The sequence below is a fragment of the Triticum urartu genome, chromosome 7A (genome assembly GCF_056163025.1).
Source record: "Triticum urartu cultivar PI428250 chromosome 7A, HENAU_Tu73, whole genome shotgun sequence".
Classification (NCBI taxonomy): domain Eukaryota; kingdom Viridiplantae; phylum Streptophyta; class Magnoliopsida; order Poales; family Poaceae; genus Triticum; species Triticum urartu.
Window position 1 is genome coordinate 534680415 of NC_141879.1, and position 24844 is coordinate 534705258.

Here is a 24844-nt window from a genome sequence, read left to right on the forward strand (position 1 = left end):
GTGCCAACGGCATCCTCTGCTTGGGCAACTTGACGCTCCCTCGTCTCCAGACATTCGAGCTCGAGGCTACACTCCACGGCTTCCAGCGCCAACGCCTCCTCGCGCTTCTGGTTCTCTTCCTCTTCGGCGAGCGTCCCCCTCAATGACGCGAGGACGGCTCTGCGCGCCTCCACTTGCTGATCCAAGGAGGAGCTCCAGCCTTGGAGCTCCCACACATGCTTCTCCGCGGCCTCATGATGGCGGTCGGCTTTTTGAGCCTCCTCGAGAGCTCGGGAGCAGGCCTCACGGGAGGCTACGAGGGAAACCTCGGCCTTCGCATTATGAAGCTCGCGCTGGTGGCGCCCGAGGTTGATAGCCACCTTTAGCTTACGCCGCTCCTCCACCAGCCGAAGACTCTCGGCCACGAGGCACGCCTCCACGTCCACGAGCTCTTCACCAAGCCGGTTCATCGCGCCCATCGCCTCCTGAAAGAGCTCGTGGAAGATGACGCTCCTTTCTTGTGCCGACTCGAGGATGCTGCTGACTCCGTCCTCCGCCACGAGGACTGCAGATGGGGCCCGAAGTGGCTCGCCCCCTTTCAGTAGGGGGCTGGGGGCTGGCACCCACCTAGTTGCAGGCCAGGCCTCGGGAGGAGCCCGAACGAGTGGAGGCCCGCTACTTGAAGAGGAGCCCAAGACCGAAGCCACCCAGCCACCGTCCATGACCAGGGAAGGAAGCCTTAGCACGCCTGCTGTGTCCCAAGCAAGGCCTCGAAGGAAGGACAGCGAGGGCGCGAGCTCAAGACGCCTTTTCGACGGGCTGGCTTCCCCGGTTGACTCCACGCCATGAGCAGCGCGCGGGCTTGCAGCGCTTGAGTGTGGCGGGAGAAGCAAGGCGAGAGGGGGCTGCTTCTCTGGAGATTTCGCGGCCTTGGCGGGAGGGACCCTGAAGAGACATCATCAGGAAGGGAAGCAGCATGCGGAGAATCACCAAGATAAGGAACTTACTCGTCAACGGCAATGTACTTCCTCCGTTTTAATGGCCCGAAGGTGCCGCTGCCATAGCTTGGGGACCCCTTCCTCTTGCAGAGCTCTTCGAAGTGTTGGGGATTGTTGCAGAAATTAAAATTTTCTATGCATCACCAACATCAATTTATGGAGAGACTAGCAACGAGAGAGAGGGGAGTGTATATTCATACCCTTAAAGATCGCGAAACAGAAGCGTTACAAGAACGCGGATGAAGGAGTCGTACTCGCAGCGATTCAGATCGCGGTTGATTTCGATCTAAGCATCGAAGAATGGCGCCTCCGCGTTCAACACACGTACAACCCGGGGACGTCTCCTCCTTCTTGATCTAGCAAGGGGGAAGGATAAGTTGGGGAAGAACTCCGGCAGCACGACGTCGTGGTGGTGGAGCTTGCAGTTCTCCGGCAGGGCTTCGCCAAGCTCAACGGAGGAGGAGGGGGTGTTGGAGAGGGGGAGGGCTGCGCCTTGGATAAGTTGCTCCTGCCCTCCCTCCTCCCCTCTATTTATAGGGCGAAGGGGGAAGGGGGCCGGCCCCTCTAGATGAGATCTATTGGGGGCGGCGTCCAAGGGGAGGGGGCTTCGCCCCGAAGCCAAGGGGGTGCCCCCTTTAGGGTCCCCCCAACCCTAGGTGCATGGGCCCTAGGGGTGATGGCGTCCAGCCCACTTAGGGGCTAGCTCCCTTCCGCATACAACCCATAGGGCCCTCCGGGGCAGGTGGACCCTCCCGGTGGACCCCCGGAACCCCTTCCGTGGTCCCGGTACAATACCGGCAAACCCCCGAATACTTCCGGTGACCGTATGATGACTTCCCATATATAAATCTTCACCTACGGACCATTTCGGAACTCCTCATGATGTTCGGGATCTCATCCGGGACTCCGAACAACATTCGGTAACCACATACTAATTCCCATAACAACTCTAGCGTCACCGAACCGTAAGTGTGTACAACCTATGGGTTCGGGAATCATGCAGACATGACCGAGACACCTCTCTGGCCAATAACCAACAGCGGGATCAGGATACCCATGTTGGCTCCCACACGTTCCATGATGATCTCATCGGATGAACCATGATGTCGAGGATTCAATCAATCCCGTATACAATTCCCTTTGTCAATCGGTACGTTGCTTGCCCGAGATTCGATCGTCGGTATCCCAATACCTCGTTCAATATCGTTACCGGCAAGTCACTTTATTCGTTCCATAATGCATGATCCCGTGACTAACTGCTTAGACACATTGAGTTCATTATGATGATGCATTACCGAGTGGGCCCAGAGACACCTCTCCATCACACGGAGTGACAAATCCAGTCTCGATTCGTGCCAACCCAACAGACACTTCCGGAGATACCCGTAGTGCACCTTTATAGCCACCTAGTTACATTGTGCCGTTTGGCACACCCAAAGCATTCATACAGTATCTGAGAGTTGCACAATCTCATGTCTAAGGAAAAGATACTTGACATTAGAAAAGCTTTAGCAGACGAACTACACGATCTTGTGCTATGCTTAGGATTGGGTCTTGTCCATCACATCATTCTCCTAATGATGTGATCCCGTTATCAATGACATCCAATGTCCATGGTCAGGATACCATGACCTTCTAATGATCAACGAGCTAGTCAACTAGAGGCTCACTAGGGACATGTTGTGGTCTATGTATTCACACATGTATTACGATTTCCGGATAACACAATTATAGCATGAACAATAGACAATTATCATGAACAAGGAAATATAATAATAACCATATTATTATTGCCTCTAGGGCATATTTCCAACAGTCTCCCACTTGCACTAGAGTCAATAATCTAGTTACATTGTGATGAATCGAATAGAGTTCTGGTGTTGATCATGTTTTGCTCGTGGAAGAGGTTTAGTCAACGGATCTTCGACATTCAGGTCCGTATGCACTTTACAAATATCTATGTCTCCATCTTGAACATTTTCATGAATGGAGTTGAAGCGACGCTTGATATGCCTGGTCTTCTTGTTAAACCTAGGCTCCTTGGCAAGGGCAATAGCACTAGTGTTTTCACATAAGAGAGTCATCGGGCTCGACGCATTGGGAATAACTCCTAGGTCGGTAATGAACTCCTTCATCCAGATTGCTTCATGTGCTGCCTCCGAGGCTGCCATGTACTCCGCTTCACATGTAGATCCCGCCACGACACTTTGCTTGCAACTTCACCAGCTGACTACCCCACCATTCAAAATATACACGTATCCGGTTTGTGCCTTGGAGTCTTCCAGATCCGTGTCGAAGCTAGCATCGATGTAACCCTTTACGACGAGCTCTTCGTCACCTCCATAAACGAGAAACATATCCTTAGTCCTTTTCAGGTACTTCAGGATATTCTTGACCGTTGTCTAGTGTTCCATGCCGGGATTACTTTGGTACCTTCCTACTAAACTTACGACAAGGTTCACATCAGGTCTGGTACACATCATGGCATACATAATAGAACCTATGGCCGAGGCATAGGGGATGGCGCTCATCTTTTCTCTATCTTCTGTCGAGGTCGGGCATTGAGCTGTGCTCAATCTCACACCCTGCAATACAGGCAAGAACCCCTTCTTGGACTGATCCATATTGAACTTCTTCATTATCTTGTCAAGGTATGTGCTTTGTTAAAGACCAATGAGGCGTCTCGATCTATCTCTATAGATCTTGCCTAATATGTAAGCAACTTCTCCAAGGTCCTTAATTGAAAACACTTATTCAAGTAGGCCTTTATGCTTTCCAAGAATTCTATATCATTTCCCATCAATAGTATGTCATCCACATATAATATGAGAAATGCCACAGAGCTCCCACTCACTTTCTTGTAAACACAGGCTTCTCCATAAGTCTGTGTAAACCCAAACGCTTTGATCATCTCATCAAAAAGAATGTTCCAACTCCGAGATGCTTGAACCAGCCCATAGATTGAGCGCTGGAGCTTGCATACCTTGTCAGCATTCTTAGGATCGACAAAACCTTCCGGCTGCATCATATGCAATTCTTCCTTAAGGAAACCATTAAGGAATGCCGTTTTGACGTCCATCTGCCATATCTCATAATCATAGAATGCGTCAATTACTAACATGATTCGGACGGACTTCAGCTTCGCTACTAGTGAGAACGTCTCATCATAGTCAACCCCTTAAACTTGTCGGTAACCCTTAGCGACAAGCCAAGCCTTATAGATGGTCACATTACCATCGGGCAAGTCTGTCAAATTCCATACTTTGTTTTCATACATGGATCCTATCTCGGATTTCATGGCTTCAAGCCATTTGTTGGAATCCGGGCCCACCATCGCTTCTTCATAGTTCGAAGGTTCACCATTGTCTAACAACATGATTTCTAGGACAGGGTTGCCGTACCACTCTGGTGCATAACGTGTCCTTGTGGACCTACGGAGTTCAGTAGCAACTTGATCTGAAGTTTCATGATCATCATCATTAACTTCCTCTCTAGTTGGTGCAGGCACCACAGAAACATCTTCCTGAGTTGCGCTACTCTCCGGTTCAAGAGGAAATACCTCATCAAATTCTACTTTCCTCCCACTTACTTCTTTCAAGAGAAACTCTTTCTCCAGAAAGGATCCATTCTTGGCAACAAAGATCTTGCCTTCGGATCTGAGGTAGAAGGTATACCCAATACTTTCCTTAGGGAATCCTATGAAGACAAATTTTTCTGACTTAGGTTCGAGCTTTTCAGGTTGAAGTTTCTTGACATAAGCATCGCATCCCCAAACTTTCAGAAACGACGGCTTAGGTTTCTTCCCAAACCATAATTCATACGGTGTCATCTCAACGGATTTCGACGGAGCCCTATTGAAAGTGAATGCCACAGTCTCTAAAGCATAAACCGAAAATGATAGCGGTAGATCGGTAAGAGACATCATAGATCGCACCATATCCAATAGAGTGCGATTACGACGTTCGGACACACCATTACGCTGAGGTGTTCCAAGCGGCGTGAGCTGTGAAACAATTCCACATTTCCTTAAGTGCGTGCTAAATTCATGACTCAAATATTCTCCCCCACGATCTGATCGTAAGAACTTTATTTTCTTGTCACATTGATTCTCTACCTCACTATGAAATTTCTTTAACTTTTCTAAGGTCTCAGACTTGTGTTTCATTAAGTAGACATACCCATATCTACTTACGTCATCAGTGAGGGTGAGAACATAACGATAACCACTGCGAGCCTCAACGCTCATTGGACTGCACACATCAATATGTATGATTTCCAATAAGTTGGTTGCTCGCTCCATTATTCCGGAGAACGGAGTCTTGGTCATTTTTCCCATGAGGCATGGTTCGCATGTGTCAAATGATTCCTAATCAAGACAATCCAAAAGTCCATCTGCATGGAGTTTCTTCATGCGTTTGACACCAATGCGACCAAGGCGTCAGTGCCACAAGTATGTGGGACTATCATTATCAACCTTACATCTTTTGGCATTCACACAATGAATATGTGTAAGATCACGTTCGAGATTCAATAGGAATAAACCATTGACCAGCGGGGCATGACCATAAAACATATATCTCATATAAATAGAACAATCATTATTCTCAGATTTAAATGAGTAGCCATCTCGCATTAAACGAGATCCAGATACAATGTTCATGCTCAAAGCTGGCACTAAATAACAATTATTGAGGTTTAAAACTAACCCCGTAGGTAAATGTAGAGGTAGTGTGCCGAAGACAATCACATCGACCTTGGAACCATTCCTGACACGCATCGTCACCTCGTCCTTTGCCGGTCTCCGCTTATTCCGCAGCTTCTGTTTTGACTTACGAATATGAGAAACCGCACCGGTACCAAATACCCAGGAGCTACTATGAGTGCTGGTAAGGTACACATCAATGACATGTGTATCATATATACCTTTGGTATTGCCGGCCTTCTTATCCGCTAAGTACTTGGGGCAGTTCCGTATCCACTAACCGTTACCCTTGCAATAAAAGCACTCAGTCTCAGGCTTGGGTCCATGCTTTGGCTTCCTCCCGGCAACTGGCTTACCGGGCGCGGCAACTCCCTTGCCATCCTTCTTTAAGTTCTTCTTACCCTTTCCTTTCTTGAAACTAGTGGTTTTATTGACCACCAACACTTGATGTTCCTTTTTGATCTCCACCTCTGCTGATTTCAGCATTGAATATACCTCAGGAATGGTTTTCTCATCCCCTGCATATTGAAATTCATCACAAAGCTCTTGTAGCTAGGTGGGAGAGACTAAAGAATTCTGTCAACGACCACGTCATCCGGGAGGTTAACTCCCAGCTGAGACAAGCGGTTGTGCAGCCCAGACATTTTGAGTATGTGCTCGCTGACAGAACTATTCTCCTCCATCTTACAACTGTAGAACTTGTCGGAGACTTCATATCTCTCGACTCGGGCATGAGTTCGGAAAACCATTTTCAGCTCTTGGAACATCTCATATGCTCTGTGTTGCTCAAAACGCTTTTGGAGCCCCGGTTCTAAGGTGTAAAGCATGCCGCACTGAACCAGGGAGTAATCATCACTACGCGACTGCCAGGCGTTCATAACGTCTTGAGTTATTGGGAAAATGGGCACTTCACCTAGCGGTGCTTCAAGGGCATATGCTTTCTTGGCAGCTATGAGGATGATCCTCAAGTTACAGACCCAGTCCGTATAGTTGCTACCATCGTCTTTCAGCTTGGTTTTCTCTAGGAACACGGTGAAGTTGAGGGCAACATTAGCATGGGCCATTTGATCTACTAGACATATTGTAAAGATATTTAGACTAAGTTCATGGTAATTAAGTTCATCTAATCAAATTATTTAATGAACTCCCACTCAGACAGACATCCCTCTAGTGATCTAAGTGATACATGATCCGAATCGACTAGGCCTTGTCCGATCATCACGTGAGACGGACTAGTCATCAACGGCGAACATCTCCATGTTGATCGTATCTACTATACGACTCATGTTCGACCTTTCGGTCTCTCGTGTTCCGAGGCCATGTCTGTACATGCTAGGCTCGTCAAGTTAACCTAAGTGTTTTGCATGTGTAAATCTGGCTTACACCCGTTGTATTCGAACGTTAGAATCTATCACACCCGATCATCACGTGGTGCTTCGAAACAACGAACCATCGCAACGGTGCACAGTTAGGGGGAACACTTTCTTGAAATTTTAGCGAGGGATCATCTTATTTAAGTTACTGTCGTTCTAAGCAAATAAGATGTATAAACATCACATGCAATCAAATAGTGACATGATATGGCCAATATCATTTTGCTCCTTTTGATCTCCATCTTCGGGGCGCCATGATCATCATCGTCATCGGCATGACACCATGATCATCTCCCTCATCATGTCTTCATGAAGTTGTCTCGCCAACTGTTACTTCTACTACTATGGCTAACGGTTAGCAATAAAGTAAAGTAATTACATGGCATTATCATTGACACGCAGGTCATATAATAAATTAAGAAAACTCCTATGGCTCCTGCCGGTTGTCATACTCATCGACATGCAAGTCGTGATTCCTATTACAAGAACATGATCAATCTCATACATCACATATATCATTCATCACATCCTTTTGGACATATCACATCACACGGCATATGCTGCAAGAACAAGGTAGACATCCTCTAATTGTTGTTACAAGTTTTTACGTGGCTGTATAGGTTTCTAGCAAGAACGTTTCTTACCTACGCCAAAACCAAAACGTGATATGCCAATTTCTATTTACCCTTCATAAGGAACCTTTTCATCGAATCCGATCCGACTGAAGTGGGAGAGACAGACACCCACTAGCCACCTTATGCAACTAGTGCATGTCAGTCGGTGGAACCAGTCTCACGTAAGCGTACGTGTAAGGTCGGTCCGGGCCACTTCATCCCACGATGCCACCGAATCAAGATAAGACTAGTAACGACAAGTAAATTGACAAAATCGACACCCACAACATCTTGTGTTCTACTCGTGCATAGAAACTACGCATACACCTAGCTCATGATGCCACTGTTGGGGATCGTTGCAGAAATTAAAATTTTGTACGCATCACCAAGATCAATCTATGGAGAGACTAGCAACGAGAAAGAGGGGAGTGTATCTTCATACCCTTGAAGATCGTGAAATGGAAGCGTTACAAGAACGTGGATGAAGGAGTCGTACTCGCAGCGATTCAGATCGCGGTTGATTCCGATCTAAGCGCCGTACAACGGCGCCTCCGCATTCAACACACGTACAGCCCGGGGACGTCTCCTCCTTCTTGATCCAGCAAGGGGGAAGGAGAAGTTGGGGAAGAACTCCGGCAGCACGACGGCATGGTGGTGGAGCTTGCAGTTCTCCAGCAGGGCTTCGCCAAGCTCAATGGAGGAGGAGGGGTGTTGGAGAGGGGGAGGGCTGCGCCTCAGATGAGGTGATGCTGCCCTCCCTCCTCCCCTCTATTTATAGGGCGAAGGGGGAAGGGGGCCGGCCCCTCTAGATGAGATCTAGAGGGGGGCGGCGGCCAAGGGGAGGGGGCTTCCCCCCAAGCCAAGGGGGGCACCCCCTTTAGGATCCCCCAACCCTAGGCACATGGGCCCTAGGGGGGTTGGCGCCCAGCCCACTTAGGGGCTGGTTCCCTTCCACATACAGCCCATAGGGCCCTCCGGGGCAGGTGGACCCTCCCGGTGGACCCCCAGAACCCCTTCCGTGGTCCCGGTACAATACCGGCAAACCCCCGAATACTTTCGGTGACCGTATGATGACTTCCCATATATAAATCTTCACCTCCGGACCATTCCGGAACTCCTCGTGACGTCTGGGATCTCATCTAGGACTCCGAACAACATTCGGCAACCACATACTAATTCCCATAACAACTCTAGCGTCACCGAACCTTAAGTGTGTAGACCCTACGGGTTCCGGAATCATGCTGACATGACCGAGACATCTCTTCGGCCAATAACCAATAGCGGGATCTGGATACCCCTGTTGGCTCCCACATGTTCCACGAGGATCTCACTGGATGAACCACGATGTCGAGGATTCAATCAATCCCATATAGAATTCCCTTTGTCAATCGGTATGTTGCTTGCCCGAGATTCGATCGTCGGTATCCCAATACCTCATTCAATCTCGTTACCGGCAAGTCACTTTACTTGTTCCATAATGCATGACCCCGTGACTAACTTCTTAGACACATTAAGCTCATTATGATGATGCATTACCGAGTGGGCCTAGAGATACCTCTCCGTCATACGGAGTGACAAATCCCAGTCTCGATTCGTGCCAGCCCAACAGACACTTTTGGAGATACCCGTAGTGCACCTTTATAGCCACCCAGTTACGTTGTGACGTTTGGCACACCCAAAGCATTCATACAGTATCCGGGAGTTGCACAATCTCATGGTCTAAGGAAAAGATACTTGACATTAGAAAAGCTTTAGCAGACGAACTGCACGATCTTGTGGTATGCTTAGGATTGGGTCTTGTCCATCACATCATTCTACGAATGATGTGATCCCGTTATCAATGACATCCAATGTCCATGGTCAGGAAACCACGACCATCTAATGATCAATGAGCTAGTCAACTAGAGGCTCACAAGGGACATGTTGTGGTCTATGTATTCACACATGTATTACGATTTCCGGATAACACAATTATAGCATGAACAATAGACAATTATCATGAACAAGGAAATATAATAATAACCATTTTATTATTGCCTCTAGGGCATATTTCCAACATGAAGTCCATGCAAAGCTGACCAAAGCACTGGACATGGCGGCCAACACGAGGCGCGACTGGAGAAGTGTTCGGAGTGGCAGCCTCAGGAGCGCCAAGCTGAGGGGAGCTATCGGGCATTGCCTCGCATCGGCTCGCCGAGGCCTCAGGAGCCCCGGCCTCAGGAGACGCGGACTGCGTTGCCCCCTCAACCGCCGCCCCAGGGCAAGAGTCGCGAGTTCCCGAGGACAACACCTCGGGAGCCCTGGGCGGCATCAGCACCACGGCGCCTGCACCATCGGCCTCCAGCAGTGCTCGCCCCCCTGCATCCACAGTCGGGGCGCGCCCGACACCAGCAACAAGGAGGGGAACGATGTTGATGGGGTTCTCATGGGGCCCCACCAGACTGACTGGACGCAGGTCCCAGTCATCGAAGGAGGGCATCCGATCCGCGAATGTCGCCTTGTTCAAGAAGTGGTACAAAAGGAAACTGTTCCTCGGCATGTCGTCTGGCAACGGGACACCCGTTAGGACCTCGAGCACCGTTCGCCATGCCTCAAGGGGGAGCCCGGACTCCTGAAGTCTCATGTGGTCCTTGCTGTTGAGCAAGGCCCACATCGGTTAAGAGTGGCGCTGAAGCGGAGCGATTCGGCGCTGGACGAACTCCTTCACCACCATAGGCGCCGTCACGTCAAGGTCCTTGAGCCACTTCAGCCTGAGCCAGATGGGGGCTAAGCATGAATCGGTGAGCCTCTGGTGGCACCAACCGAAGCTAGGAATGGCAGGCGCTAACGGAGAAGAGAGCAGGGGGCTGAGCACTCCTACATCAACAAATACCCACCGTGTCCGAAACACGCTTGTGGATGGTGGGAGCTCGAAGTCAATCCCCGCGCCGGCCGTCGCCGCCATAGCCTGAAATCTCAGGCATCTTGAGCTTTGCCGGGGATCAGTCAGGTGCAGCGAGAAGACGTGGCAGACAAGGGCCACAGAAGGAGCAATGCCTACCATGGCCTCGCAAACAAAGGCGAAGACGGCAAGAAGGGTCACAGATTGGGGATCAAGGTGCAGCATATGGATTTGATAATGGGCACGCACTACGTTGAAAAAGGCGGAGAAAGGAGGAACCAGGCCAGCCCAAAGGGCGACGATGAAGAATGGGACCTCGGTGGCTGTCCGGTCGATGCGGGCACGAGACGCAGGCCAAGCCACTGTCCTTCCCCACTCATTGAAGATGGAGGCAAGCATGGGATGCACCTTGTCCATGGCTTCTTGGTTGAGCACCAGCGACCTGCCAACGGCAGGCTCAGCGGCCGGGTGTAGCCCGGCGGAGGACATGGGACTCTTGCCTTTCTCTGACTAGTTTGATGCCATGGCAATGGGAGGATTGAGCTCAGATCAGATCGGGGGAGAGGCTGAGCTTCAAGGAAGCGGGAGAATTGGGGAGCGTGCGTCAACAATGGGAGGGAAACCGTGAAGAACACGGTGTCCGCCTAGCCAGGCGGGTATCAAGGCTGCGTGGGGAAGCAGAGACACCCACGTCCAATCAACCGCCACGCGTCGACTAAGGCCGCCGGCTATTGGGGCCTGCAGCGCTCCGCACTTGCCCCTTGGCTTCGCCTCAAAGACAAGCCCGAGCGCGCCTTGGGCCCGGGGGCTATTGTCGGTGTTCTGGCAACGGGGGTCCCCAGACTTGCCTACCTGCGGCCCACAGCGTGGCTCTGCTAGCGGGCCCGTACGGCCCATCTTCACCAACAAGCATTCAAGACCCTTGCGAGGCAGATGACACAAGACATCCTCAGGAGCGGCCTCACCAGGCTGGCTCGCGAGGGGCGGAGAGATCAAGGCTAGGCAAACCTCGCGAGGTTCCAATCACGTGAGCCATGACGATCGAGACCAGGCGGGTGCCAGGCGGGCGCTAGAGCTCACAGTGTCCTTGTTTCCCCTTTCATGCTAAGGGAGCAAGCGCAGACGAAGAGTACCGAGGCGTCAAGAAAAGGTTTCCATATCGGTGCAACGAGACCAAGATCAGCAGGATGGCAGGACGGAGGTCACCGTGGAGCCCAAGACGACGTCACCACCAGAGCCTTTGGCAGGCGAATACTACTTTTGTCAGGATAACTTGTACTAGCTGTCCCCTTTAAAATTGGCCGTAGTTGGCTCCCTTCCCGATCAATATTTGGGGAGAGGACCAGGGCCTCTATAAATAGGATAGGCACCACCATAGGAAGCGAAGCTGATAGAGATCTAGATCCACAAACCAACTAAGCACAAGAGCACCTCACTCAGGAGGCGTTCTTCCCTTTGTACTTGTCATCATCAGCCCAAGAGGCAATCCACAAAACCACACTGGAGTAGGGTATTACACCGCAACGGTGGCCCGAACTAGTATAAATCTTGTGTCTTTTGTGTTGAGAGTTCGTCGAGCTAGCCTTAGAGATCGCGGAGTGCTTGAGGGCGTGATCGGTGAGGGAGAGATATTCGAGCGCACCCCAGTGTTCGAACCTTAAGGGTTTTGCTGGAACCTAAAATCCGACAACAGCCCCGCCCTGACACGTGGCTTGCACGGCAGGGCTATACGATGTGTGTCTGGGCACTCGTGAGCCAGCGCGGGACTCACGTGGCCCTACCTCAAGGCGGGTTGCGCCTGGTCTTGATTCTTGTTTGCTGTGTTGGTGCTGCGAGGTGGTCAGACAACCTGCGCTGAATGAATCTCTTGAGGTTATTGCGTGAGAAATCCAAGCACCAACGGCCCTAGGAGTTAATGTGAACGAGGCCGGCCTGCCAGATAGAGCTCAGCCATTGGATTTATCGACGCTGTAGGGACGAACCCGAGCACAGACGCCGTGCCTAACCCTCTCACGCGAAGGGTCCTGAAGAAAGACGACCGGCGCGCGGCTCCCGCGGTGGGCGACAATCAAGAAGGTGATAATCATAGATAGATTAAGCATGGAAAGCAAACTAGCTCAGGTAAATGCATGAACGATATGCACCACTAGGTCCGGCCCGAGCGGCTTGGGGATGATGCAGCCCGAGGGGCGGCCCCAGCAAGGTAAGCTAAAGACATAAAAAAGAAGGGATATATGCCACATGGACAGACCCACGCGGCCTAGGAATAATGCAGCCCCCTAGGCGCTCCCAGCTAAATGAACTTGGAAAATGTCACTTGGTTCCGATGAAGGGGTGTTGAGGCAGCTGCAGGTACGTGGCGATGGGGTTGCTCCTCATGAGCCACCGGGGCCCCGAGCCTCGAGAGGCTCTGGGGGTCCAGGCGGTTCTCTGCCAGGACCGTGTGATGCCTGGCCTCTTGATCCGCCATGACGCGGTGCAGGTTGCGCTGGAAGGCAGCAGCCACGCTCGGCAGGCCGAACGGCATGAGGACATAACTGTGAGGTGGACCTTTGCAGCACCCAACACGCAAAGGCCAGAAGCGCTCCTGAGATGCGGCTCAGTTGATCCCTGCTATGTCGATGCAGACGCGTAGCTCACCACCCTCGCTTGGGTGAGGAGCAACGCCGGGTGGGCGGCGGTCGCCGCGTATTGCTCTCGCTTCCTGAAGCTCCTGAGATACCTTGGTGATGGACTCCTGAGCGCCGAGCGCTCCATTCCCAGTGTCCTCCTGAGGGAGACGTGCTACGAAACACGCCTCCAAGTGGTGCCCGAGCGCCTCCCTCATGACGTTGGTGAGGTCTGAGGCCCTCCAGAAGAGAGCCTCTGAGCCTTGCCCGAGGAGGGCGTCGGGCACGCCTTCCTATGTGACAGAGGGAGGCGCCCTAGGTGCGGGCGCTGATCCTGACGAGGTACCACTGGCGGCGCTTCCCTCCCGAGGTCCGGCACGGAGTAGATGCTTCTTCTTCTTGGGGACGACCTTAGGAGGGTACCGAGCTGCATTGTTGCCGGGTCTTCGATTGACGCTGGTTGGAAGGCGCGCTCGAGGGAACACACCACATCTCTTTCTTCGTAGGGGACTGTGATGATCCCGCCGCTTCCTGGCATCTTGAGGACGTTGTAGCCATGGTGCATCGCTGCCATGAACTTGGCCAGGGCCGGATACCCGAGGATGGCATTGTACGGCAGACGAATGTGGGCGACATCGAAGTCGATGAGCTCGGTGCGGTAGTTGTTGCATTCTCCAAAGGTGACTGGGAGGCGGACCTGGCCTATCGGTGTGGTGGAGCCGGCGGTCACTCCTGAGAAAGGCTTGGTAGGCTAAAGCTGATCGTATGGCACTTGAAGGTTGTCGAATGTCTCGACGGACAGGACGTTGAGCCCTGCGCCGCTGTCGATGAGGGTCTTGGTGACTTGCACGTTGCTCATGACGGGTGAACAAAGCATTGGGAGAGCGCCAGCGGTGGCCGCGCACTTGAGCTGATCTGCTGCGCTGAAGGTAATAGCGCACTTGGACCACCTGAGCGGGCGTGTAGCCTCAAGCTTGGGAAGGACTGCGTTCACCTTGTGAGCAAACTACCTGAAGATACGCTGTGAGGCTGGGCCTTGAGCTCTGCCCAAGATGCAGGCAATAGCACACGGCTCCTGGAAGCCCCCAGCCCCCTCATCTTGGTGGTGGTCGTCGTTCCTTCTTGGTGGCGGCGGTGGAGGAAGCCCAGCATTGCCCTGAGGACGGTCCTCGCGAGGCTGATCCCTCCAGGCACCTTCGCGAGGCTGATCCTGCCAGCGGTCCTCACGGGGCCGTTCGTGCCACTCCTCGCGTGGGCCCCGGTCATCCCAGCGTCCTCCGCCGCGTCCTCCTCCTCGACCATAGCCTCGGTCGTTGCGCTCGGGGCATCGACCGAAGCGTCCATCGTGCATGGCTCTGAGCTCTTGGCAATCGTTAGTGTTGTGGCTGTGTATGTTGTGGAAGGCGCAGTATGGTCGGCTGCCCTTGGATGACTCAGGCTGGTCCCTACCGCGCTTCGTGTCTGGCTCTGCCGCAAGCACGGCGACTCCCTTGCGCTTCGTGTCCTTGGCCTTGGATTTCTTATCCTCCGGGTCGGCAGCTGGGAGCTCGAGGAGAGAAAGGCATCCTTCCTCAGCCCTTGTGCACCTGGTCGCAAGGTTGAACAGCTCCAGGGATGTGCACAACTCCTCATGGATGGCGAGCTCCTCCTTCATCTTGATGTCGCAGACGCCATCGGAGAATGTAGAGATGATGGCCTCGTCTGTCACCTTGGGGATCTTGAGACGAACGTTGTTGAAGCGCTGGATGTACTTCTAGAGGGTCTCCCCTGGTTGTTGCTTGATGTGGCGCAGGTCACCCATGGCCGAGGGGCGGTCGTGAGTGCCCTGGAAGTTGGCGACAAAACAGTCGCGCATCTCGTCCCAGGAAGAGATGGAGCCAGGAGGCAGGTTCAGGAGTCAGGAGCGGGCGCCATCCTATAGAGCCATGGGGAACCAGTTTGCCATGACTTTCTCGTCACTGCTGGCCGCCTCGATGCTCAGCTCGTAGAGCTGCCAGAACTTTGCGGGGTCAGGGGTGCCATCGTAGCAAGGAGGCGGGTCTGGCTTGAACTTGCCTGGCCAGGCGACGCTACGCAGCTCGGGGGTGAAGACGCGTCAGCCGGTCGTGGTCACCAGGGCTCGCCTTGGAGGTGGAGCCTGGTCGTGGTGCCCCTGCGCCGTCGTGGCACGCGGCGCTTAGCCCTGCCGCAGCAAGCAATCCTGGCGTAGCGGAGCTAGGAGTGGTGGAGCACTTCCTTGGGGATGGGGAATCTCTTGGCAGCTTCTTTCCTCGTGCGCCGGCATGCAGCGCGGTGGGTCGCGCCGCTAGACCGCGCATCTTGGAGTGATGACACCACCCTGGAGCGGGAGAGGCTGGGGTGCTCCCTGAGCCGCAATCCTCGGCACAAGGGCGCCATCTTGTTGTGGAGGAGGCGAAGGCGCCCCATGAGCCACGTCGCCCACAGCTGGCGGAGGGCGAGGCAGTGAGAGGAACGATGCATGCGAGCCTCCCGCGGCACTGACGAGCTCGGCGATGCGGTCCAGCCAGTCCTCGTAGAGGTCGTCGACCAGGCGGTAATGCAGGAGCTCGCGTGCCATGAGCAGTGCGACCTGCGTGTCCGTGGGGGCGCGGCGAGCATGAGATGACGAGCCGGCCGGAGTCAGCGATGGGGTGGCGGTGTGGCTGTCCTGGCGCACGGAGGAATGCAGTGAAGAGGATTGCTGCTTGTTTTCCGCCGGATCAGTGACGGCGTTGGCGGCGAGTGACGGGGAACGACGGGGAGGCCCGCCGACGGGAGCCGTCTGAGCAACACGGGCAGCGAGAGCGGCCCGGTGCTCAACGCGAGCTCGGCGAGCGTCGGCCATGAGCTTGGTGGAGTGACGAAGCATGAGTCGACGAATAAGAAGGCTTCGACGCACCCCTACCTGGCACGCCAAATGTTGGATTTCGGGTTGCAGCAAAACCCTTAAGGTTTGAACACTAGGGTGCGCGCGAAGATCTCTCCCTCACCGATCATGCCCCCAAGCGCTTCGCGATCTCAAAGGCTAGCTCGACGAACTCGGGACACAAGATTTATACAGGTTCGGGCCACCGTTGTGGTGTAATACCCTACTCCAGCGTGGTGTGGTGGATTGCCTCTTGGGCTGATGATGAACAGTACAAGGGGAAGAACAGCCTCCTGAGGTGAGGTGTTTTTGTGCTAGGTGAGTGTGTGGATGGGTTGGATCTAGATCTTCAATTTTTTCCTCCCTATGGTGGTGGCTAATCCTATTTATAGAGGCCCTGGTCCTCTCCCCAAATATTGAGCGGGAAGGGAGCCAACAACGGCCAATTTGAAAGGGGATAGCTAGTACAAGTTATCCTGACAAAAGCAGTCTTCGCCTGCCAAAGGCTCTAGTGGTGACGCCGTCTTGGGCTCCACGGTGACCTCCATCCTGCCGCCCTGCTGGTCTTGGTCTCGTTGCACCGATATGGAAACCTTTGCTTGACGCCTCGGTACTCTTCATCTGCACATGCCTCCTTAGCACCAAAGAAGAAACAAGGATACTGTCAGCACTAGCGCCCGTCTGGCACCCACCTGCTCTCGATCGTCATGGCTCACGTCGTTGGAACCTCGCGAGGTTTGCCTGGCCTTGATCTCTCTGCCCTTCGCGAGCCAGCCTATTGAGGCCGCTCCTGAGAAGGTCTTGTGTCGTCCGCCTCACGAGGCTTGGCCCCTCGGGAGGGTCTTGAATGCTTGTTGGTGAAGATGGGCCGTACGGGCCCGCTAGCAGAGCCACGCCGTGGGCCGCCGTTCCCATAACGCTGACAAAAACCCTAATGTCACCTAGATACTCCAATGTCACCACAAGTATCCGCGGGTATGATTATACAATATGCATCACGTAATCTCAGATTCATCTATTCAAACCAACACAAAGAACTTCAAAGAGTGCCCCAAAGTTTCTGCCAGAGAGTCAAGACGAAAATGTGTGCGAACCCATATGCATAAGTTCACATGGTCACAGAACTCGCAAGTTGATCACCAAAACATACATCAAGTGGATCACGTGAATATCCCATTGTCACCACAGATAAGCACATGCAAGACATACATCAAGTGTTCCCAAATCCTTTAAGACTCAATCCGATAAGATAACTTCAAAGGAAAACTCAATTCATCACAAGGAGATAGAGGGGGAGAAACATCATAAGATCCAACTATAATAGCAAATCTCGCGGTACATCAAGATCGTGCCATATCAAGAACACGAGAGAGAGAGAGAGATCAAACACATAGCTACTAGTACATACCCTCAGCCCTGGGGGTGAACTACTCCCTCCTTGTCATGGAGAGCGCCAGGATGATGAAGATGGCCACCGGTGTTGGATCCCCCCTCCGGCAGGGTGCCGGAACAGGGTCTCGATTGGTTTTTGGTGGCTATAGAGGCTTGCGGCGGCGGAACTCCTGGTCTAGGTTTCTTTGCTGGGGTTTCTGTATTTATAGGAATTTTTGGCATCGGTCTCACGTTAGGAGGGGTCTCCGAGTCATCCACGAGATAGGGGGGCGAGCTCAGGGGGTAGGGCGTGCCCACCACCCTCATGGATGGCTCGGGACTCTTCTGGCCCAACTCTTTTACTTCGGGGGCTTCTTCTGGTCCATAAAAAATATCAAAAATTGGCACATCAATTGGACTCCGTTTGGTATTCCTTTTATGTAAAACTCAAAAACAAGGAAAAACATAAACTGGCACTGGGCTCTAGGTTAATAGGTTAGTCCCAAAAATCATATACATATAAATGCATATAAAACATCCTAGATGGATAATACAATAGCATGGAACAATAAAAAATTATAGATACGTTGGAGACGTATCATACGGGTACCGGGTCGCCTTCGGCGGAATCCATGTTTTCATCGGCAAGATCGGCGAACCGGGCCCTGAGCCGGACATCTGCACCGACATCGTCGAGACGGCTCAGCGTGCACGACCCGCCCAGGTTCAGCCCGCTGTGAAACACACCTTTGTTGAGTTTATCAACTACAAGATGGCCGGCTCGGGGGCTATTCTGACAGTGACAGTATTCTGGATCCCTACGAGCCGCCGAACAGGGTTGCAATCTTTATGGCCGGTACACAACTGGCGCTTGGTTCAACAACCGCCGCGGCTATGATCTCCAGTTCAATGGCTGCGACGGCGGCTAGTGCTAGCGGCTCTGCACGTCTGCTGGCTCAAGTTCTCACCGAATTACTGGAGGCTCTGGCGACTCTGATGGGGGTGGAGGTAACCCCGGACAACCAGGAACAACACAAGGTGGATGTGGCTAAGCTGTGAGATGAGATAGCTCAAGCCAAGGAAGAGCTGGCGGCTGAGAATGCTAGGATGGCTGCAGAACAGTCTATTTTGGATGCTCAGGCACAGCGGATCTAGGCGGATTCTTTCCGGCTCACGTTGGACCAGAACACTTCAAATGAGGTCATGAGGAGGAGGCACCGGAGTCATCTACCCCTAGCTTACGAGCCAAGGAACCTCTTCAACACGCCCGGAGCAGGAACCAGTGACCCACCGGTGGTAAACCAGACGGTTGAAGTGCCTAGGGCAGGAGCACCGGTTCAGCCACGCATGATGGGATCTCCATATGTGAATAATATCTCACCTCAGCATGTTTCAATGCCACCAGGCCATTACTCTAATTCTTTGAACAATATGATCGCTGCGGCATCGCGATTGGTGGCTCTACCGGTTGAAGGCGAAACTCCAACAACAATAGAGACACGGCGTGCCAGGGAACTCCTTCAGAGAACTATGGCTCAGCAGGCGGCTTATTCTTATAGTCGCGAGCGGATTCACTCAACTCCTCGTCCAAGCCGGAGTTACAACAGGCACATTGGATCGCCAACGGTTTCAAGCAGTGAGCGGCGCCGTAACCAGCCTCGTGGACATGACCCGGCGCGCGGTGGTGCCAATGCTCAACCTCTGGTGGATCGGGGCAGAACGTGTCGGGAGGCCGAGCAGGCGGCTTAGCAAACGGCTCATCAGTATTCTTCGGGTTATCCGACAGCTTCGGTGGAGGCAGGCGTGACCTCTAGAACCTTGGGCGTGCCACGGTTAGTGCCGGCTCTGGGTAACGAGCATTTGCCCAAGGATTTCAAGGGTTCTCGTAAGGTGCCTGTTTACATGGCGGATCAACCCCTGAAGCTTGGGTTGAAAGTTATGAGATGGCAATGGAGCCACTGGATGTTGGAGATGCTGCATGTGCTAAGTACTTCACGATGATGTTGGATGGGACGGCCCGTACTTGGTTGAAAGGGCTGCCTGCCAACTCCACTGGAACATGGGCTGAGTTAAAAGCACGGTTTATCTAGAATTTTAAAGACACATGCAAGCAGCCTATGTTAATTGTGGATTTAGTCTGTTATGTCTAAGAGGAGGGCGAGTCAACAACCCATTGGGTGCGCCGGGTCTCAGCCATCCTTCATTCATCGGATCGTATCAATGCCGGCTCAGCAGTTCTAATGTTGGAGAAAAACTGCCGTTTTATGCCTCTTAAGCAGAAGCTGGGGCGGCTCAAACTCCACTGAAGTGACATGGGGGAACTAATGGCGGCTCTGGCCAAGTATGCCGACTCTGATACTACTAAGGACCCTGAGTCTAATGAGGAAAGGCCGAGTAAGGGAAAGAAGAGTACCAACACCAAAGGGCAGCAACATAACCCGGCGAATCAAGGGGGCAATGGTAAGCTCAAAGCTGATAGTAGTTTGGATTTTGTGGCTAACACCAATATGCAGAATAATGGCCAGCGTTGTAAGGGAAAGCCAAACCCTCGGTTTGGAGGAAAAAATTTCAATCTAGAAGAGATGATGAATCATCCCTGCCTGAAGCATGGTACACGGGAAAAGCTGGCCGCTCACCTCTGGAAGGATTGCTTCATTATGAGAGAGTACAGAAATTCAAAATTCTTTCAGAATAAGCATGTGCCGGATGGCGGCTCAAGACCCGGCTCTCATGGTCAAGTCTACGGTGGCGGCGGTTCTAGTTCCGGTTTTCAGGGCCAAAGTAATCAGGGTGGTATTAATCAACAGTCTGCTCAAGGGAATTAGCAACAGTCTAGCTATCAGAGTAATCCAAAGCAGTTGAATAGTGGATAGTACCATGTTTTCACCACGAGTCTTTGTAAGTGGGATCAAAAGCACCATAAAAGGCAGTAAACGCGGTTGAGCCGGCAATCCCCTGTTACTTGCGATGGTCGGAACACCCTATTCTTTGGAGCCGTGAAGATCACCCGCCTCGGGTTGATAACCTGGGTCATTTGGCTTTGGTGGTAGCACCCCAGGTTGGAGGATACAAATTCACTAAGGTGCTCATGGATGGAGGTAGTAGCATCAATATCCTTTATTGTGACACTTCCGTCACATGGGGTTGACTAATAAAAATCTTAAGCCGTCGAACACTGTTTTTCATGGTGTGGTGCCTGGTAAGTCAGCATATCCAGTGGGAAAAATATCTTTGGAGGTTGCCTTTGGAGATGAGTATGAGTCCAGATCTAAAACGTTGACCTTTGAAGTGGTTAAAATCAAGAGCCCTTATCACGCTCTATTTGGGCGGCCGGCTTACCCTAAGTTTATGACAAGGCCTTGTTATGTTTATTTGCAGCTTAAAATGCCTGTTCATAAGGGCACTATCACAGTGCATGGAAATCTCAAGATAGCCTTGGAGTGTGAAGAAAGCGATGATGCTTACGCTGAGTCTGTTTGTGCAATAGAGGAATTGAAATTTTACAAGGATCATGTTGACCCGGCGGATATGACATCCTTGAAGAAGTCAACCACATAGCACGACCCCCTGTTGAAGTTTAAGTCGGCAGATGACACCAAGCTAGTTTACTTTGTTCCTAGTGATTGATCCAAGTAGTTCAGCATCAGTGCGAATCTGGATCCGAAATAGGAAAGCGCGCTCATCGGGTTCATCCGTGAGAACCGGGACATCTTTTCATGGAAGCCTTCAGACATGCCAGGTGTACCGAGGGAACTCGTTGAGCACACTCTCAATATTGATCCAATGTTTAAACCGGTCAAACAATTCCTTCATCGTTTCAATGAAGAGAGGCATAAGGCCATTGGTGAAGAAGTGGCCCGGCTCTTGGCGGCTGGGTTTATCATTGAAGTTTTTGATCCTGAGTGGTTGGCTAGCCTGGTGCTGGCACTTGAGAAAAACGGCACCTACCGCATGTGTGATTATATATACTTAAACAAGGCTTGTCCGGCTGATCCCTTTGCTCTTCCCCGTATCGATCAGATTATTGATGCTATGGTGGGTTGTGAGTGTTTGAGCTTTTTGGATGCTTATTTTGGTTATCATCAGATCAAGATGGCAGTTAAGGACCAGGAGAAGACAACTTTTATTACTCCTTTTGGAGCCTTCTATTACGTGTCTATGCCTTTTGGACTCAAGAGTGCCCAGGCGACTTACCAGCGGTGTGTGCAAAATTGCCTTCATGATCAAATTGGGTGCAATGTTCACGCTTATGTGGATGATATTGTGGTGAAATCCAGGAAGAAGGAGACCCTGATAGATGATTTGAAGGAGACCTTTGACAATCTTTGGGTCTACAAGATGATGCTTAACCCGGCCAAGTGTGTTTTTGGTGTGCCAGCAGGCAAGCTCTTGGGGTTTCTGGTTTCGGAACGGGGCATTGAAGCTAACTCGGAGAAAATAAAGTCTATCACCTCTCTAGCTAAGCCGGCGTGTATCAATGATGTTCAGTGTTTGGCGGGTCGTATTGCGGCCTTAAGCCGGTTCATAAGCCGGTAGGGTGAGAAGGCTATCCCTTTGTACCAAATGATGAAGAAGACAGATCACTTTGTCTGGAGTGATGCTGCTGACCAAGCATTTGAGGCCTTGAAGAAACAATTGGTTGAGCCGCCAGTTCTTGCTGCTCCCATTGATAAAGAGCCTTTGTTGCTATATGTGGCTTCCAATAGCCAAGTTGTTAGTGTAGCCATTGTGGTGGAAAGGAAGGAATCAGGCAAGGAGCATCCGGTTCAGCGGTCGGTTTACTACATCAGTGAGGTGCTTATTGAGTCCAAGCAGAGGTATCCACTTTGGCAAAAGCTTGTATATGGGGTGTTCATGGCTACTCACAAACTCAAGCAATATTTTCTGGGTCATCCCATCACTATGGTTAGTTCTGCTCCTTTAGGGGATATTATTCAAAACAGAGAAGCCACAGGTTGGGTAGCCAAGTGGGCCATTGAGCTTGGACCTCATGGATTGAAGTATATGCCTCGAATAGCCATCAAGTCTCAAGCACTTGTGGATTTCATAAATGACTGGACAGAGCTGCAAATACCTGAGGAGAAGCCGAATAACACATATTGGACTATTCACTTTGATGGATCCAGGCAGTTGGAGGTCTCGGGGGGCACGAGGTGATAAATTTTCTTATGTCCTCCGGTTGGTGTTTCCTTGTACTAACAATGCAGCTGAGTATGAGGCCTTACTCCATGGTCTTCGGATGGCTAAGGAGATGAACTTAAGCTGGGTGAGGTGTTTCGGTGACTTAGATCTGGTAGCTCAGCAAGTTTCTGGCACTTGGGATTCTAAGGATCAACTCATGGCGGCTTATCGCAGAGAGGTTAACGCTATTGTTGGTCACTTTAAAGGCTATCAAGTTGAACATGTTGATTGCAGGAAAAATGAGGCAGCTGATGCTTTGATCCAGTTAGGTCCTAGCGTAAGCCGGTGCTACCTAACACTTTCCTGGATATTCTGCATAACCCTTTAGTCAAACTGCGTATGGAGGAAGATCTAGCTATTCCTGACCCAGAAGCGCAATTGGTGGTAGCTCTTCATGTTATCCCTGATTGGACAATCCTGTATTTAGCTTATATGACCCGGGGCAAGTTACCTGATGATGAAACTTTGGCCAGACAAATAACCTGGTGGTCTAAGTCATTGACTATTGTCAATGGAGAGTTGCATCATCGCAGTGTCACAGGGGCGTTTCAACGTTGTGTTTCTCCTGAGGAAGGATGTGAGATTCTACGAGAGATTCATGAAGTTGATTGTGGTCATCATGCCGGCTCTAAGTCTCTTGTAGCCAAGGCTTTTCGTCATGGGTTTTATTGGCTGATGGCTCATGCTGATGCAAAGGATTAGTCAGCAAATGTGATGGTTGTCAGAAATTTTCACAGGGAGCTCATGTGCCAGCTCAGGAATTGAGGATGATCCCAATTGCTTGGCCATTTGCAATATGGGGGCTTGATATGGTTTGGCTTTTCAAAAGGTCCAAGGATAAAAGACCCACCTTTTGGTTGTGGTTAACAAATTTACAAAGTGGGTTGAAGCGGAGCCGGTTAGTAAGTGTGACGCGGCGATGGCGGTTCAATTCATCAAAAAGGTGATTTCCCGTTTTAGCTTTCCCCACAACATTATAACTCATAATGGCACTAATATGTCCAAAGGTGCTATGAAAGAGTTTTGTCAACGAGAGCATATTCGACTTGATGTATCATCAATGGCTCACCCCCAGTCCAATGGTCAGGCTGAGAGAGCCAATCAAGAGATTTTGCGAGGCATAAAGCCCCGGCTTATGGTCCCTTTGCAAAGGACGCCGGGTTGTTGGGTGGAGGAGTTACCCTCAGTGTTATGGAGTATCAATACTACCCCAATAGATCTACGGGTTACGCGCCTTTCTTCATGGTTTACATGGAGCAGAGGCGGTTCTCACTAGTGACATCCGTCACGATTCGCGCCATGTGGCGGCTTATGTTGAAGCTGATAATGAAAAAGCATGCCAGGATGCACTTGACCTGTTGGATGTGGAATGTGACCTTGCGGCGGCTCGTTCAGCGAGTTACCAGCAAGATTTACGCCGTTATCACAGCCGCTAGGTTAAAATCAGAACATTTCAAGAAAGCGACTTGGTGCTCCGGCTTATCCAGGATCAGACTAACATGCATAAACTATCCCCATATTGGGAAGGGCCCTTTGTGGTCAGCAAAAATCTGAACAATGGGTCATACTAGCTTAGCGATGTTCGAGACCACAAGGACTCACGCGCGTCGGAGGAGGAGACCCGCCGGCCATGGAATATTGCTCATCTTCGGCCTTATTACACCTGAGCCACTGGCTCTTGTGATGTACATATCTTGACAATGTATATATTATGATGAATATAATAAAGATGACATCCCTGATAATTCAGGGCCTCTGTCGTTTCATTTTGAGAATAATGAGTTTTTATTGTCACTTCATATGGTCACTTGGGGGTGAAAGCACAAGTGCTCCCTAGGTGGTTTTGATAATTGATGACAACATATCTCTTGTTGGACTAACATTTCTATCTAGCATGTTTCAGATAAGTTCAACAATGGAGTGGCATGGACTAAAGGTTGTGGGAACTCCTTAGATGCTAAGGACAAAGGATTGGCTAAAGCTTCAAGCTCAAGACTCTTCATTTTACATTTTAGTGATCCAAGATCACATTGAGTCCATAGGAAAAGCCAATACTATCAAGGAGGGATGAGGTGTTGCTTAATGAGCCTCTTGCTTCATGTGCTTAATGATATGCTCCAAAATCCTCAACTACTTTCCCATATCCACATATGACCTAAACCCTAAGCCAAACTCGGTCCTACCGATTCTTCCTATCCGGCGCCACCGAGTTTCACTTGTCATTAGGCACTGCCAAACCCTAGCAATTCGGTTCTACCGATAAGGATCTC

At 51.3% G+C, this 24844-nt stretch overlaps 1 pseudogene; it reads right to left on the reverse strand.

Moving 5' to 3' along the window:
* Positions 1-13370: 13370 nt before the first annotated feature.
* LOC147960315 (uncharacterized) lies at positions 13371-14810 on the reverse strand (annotated as a pseudogene).
* Positions 14811-24844: the final 10034 nt, after the last annotated feature.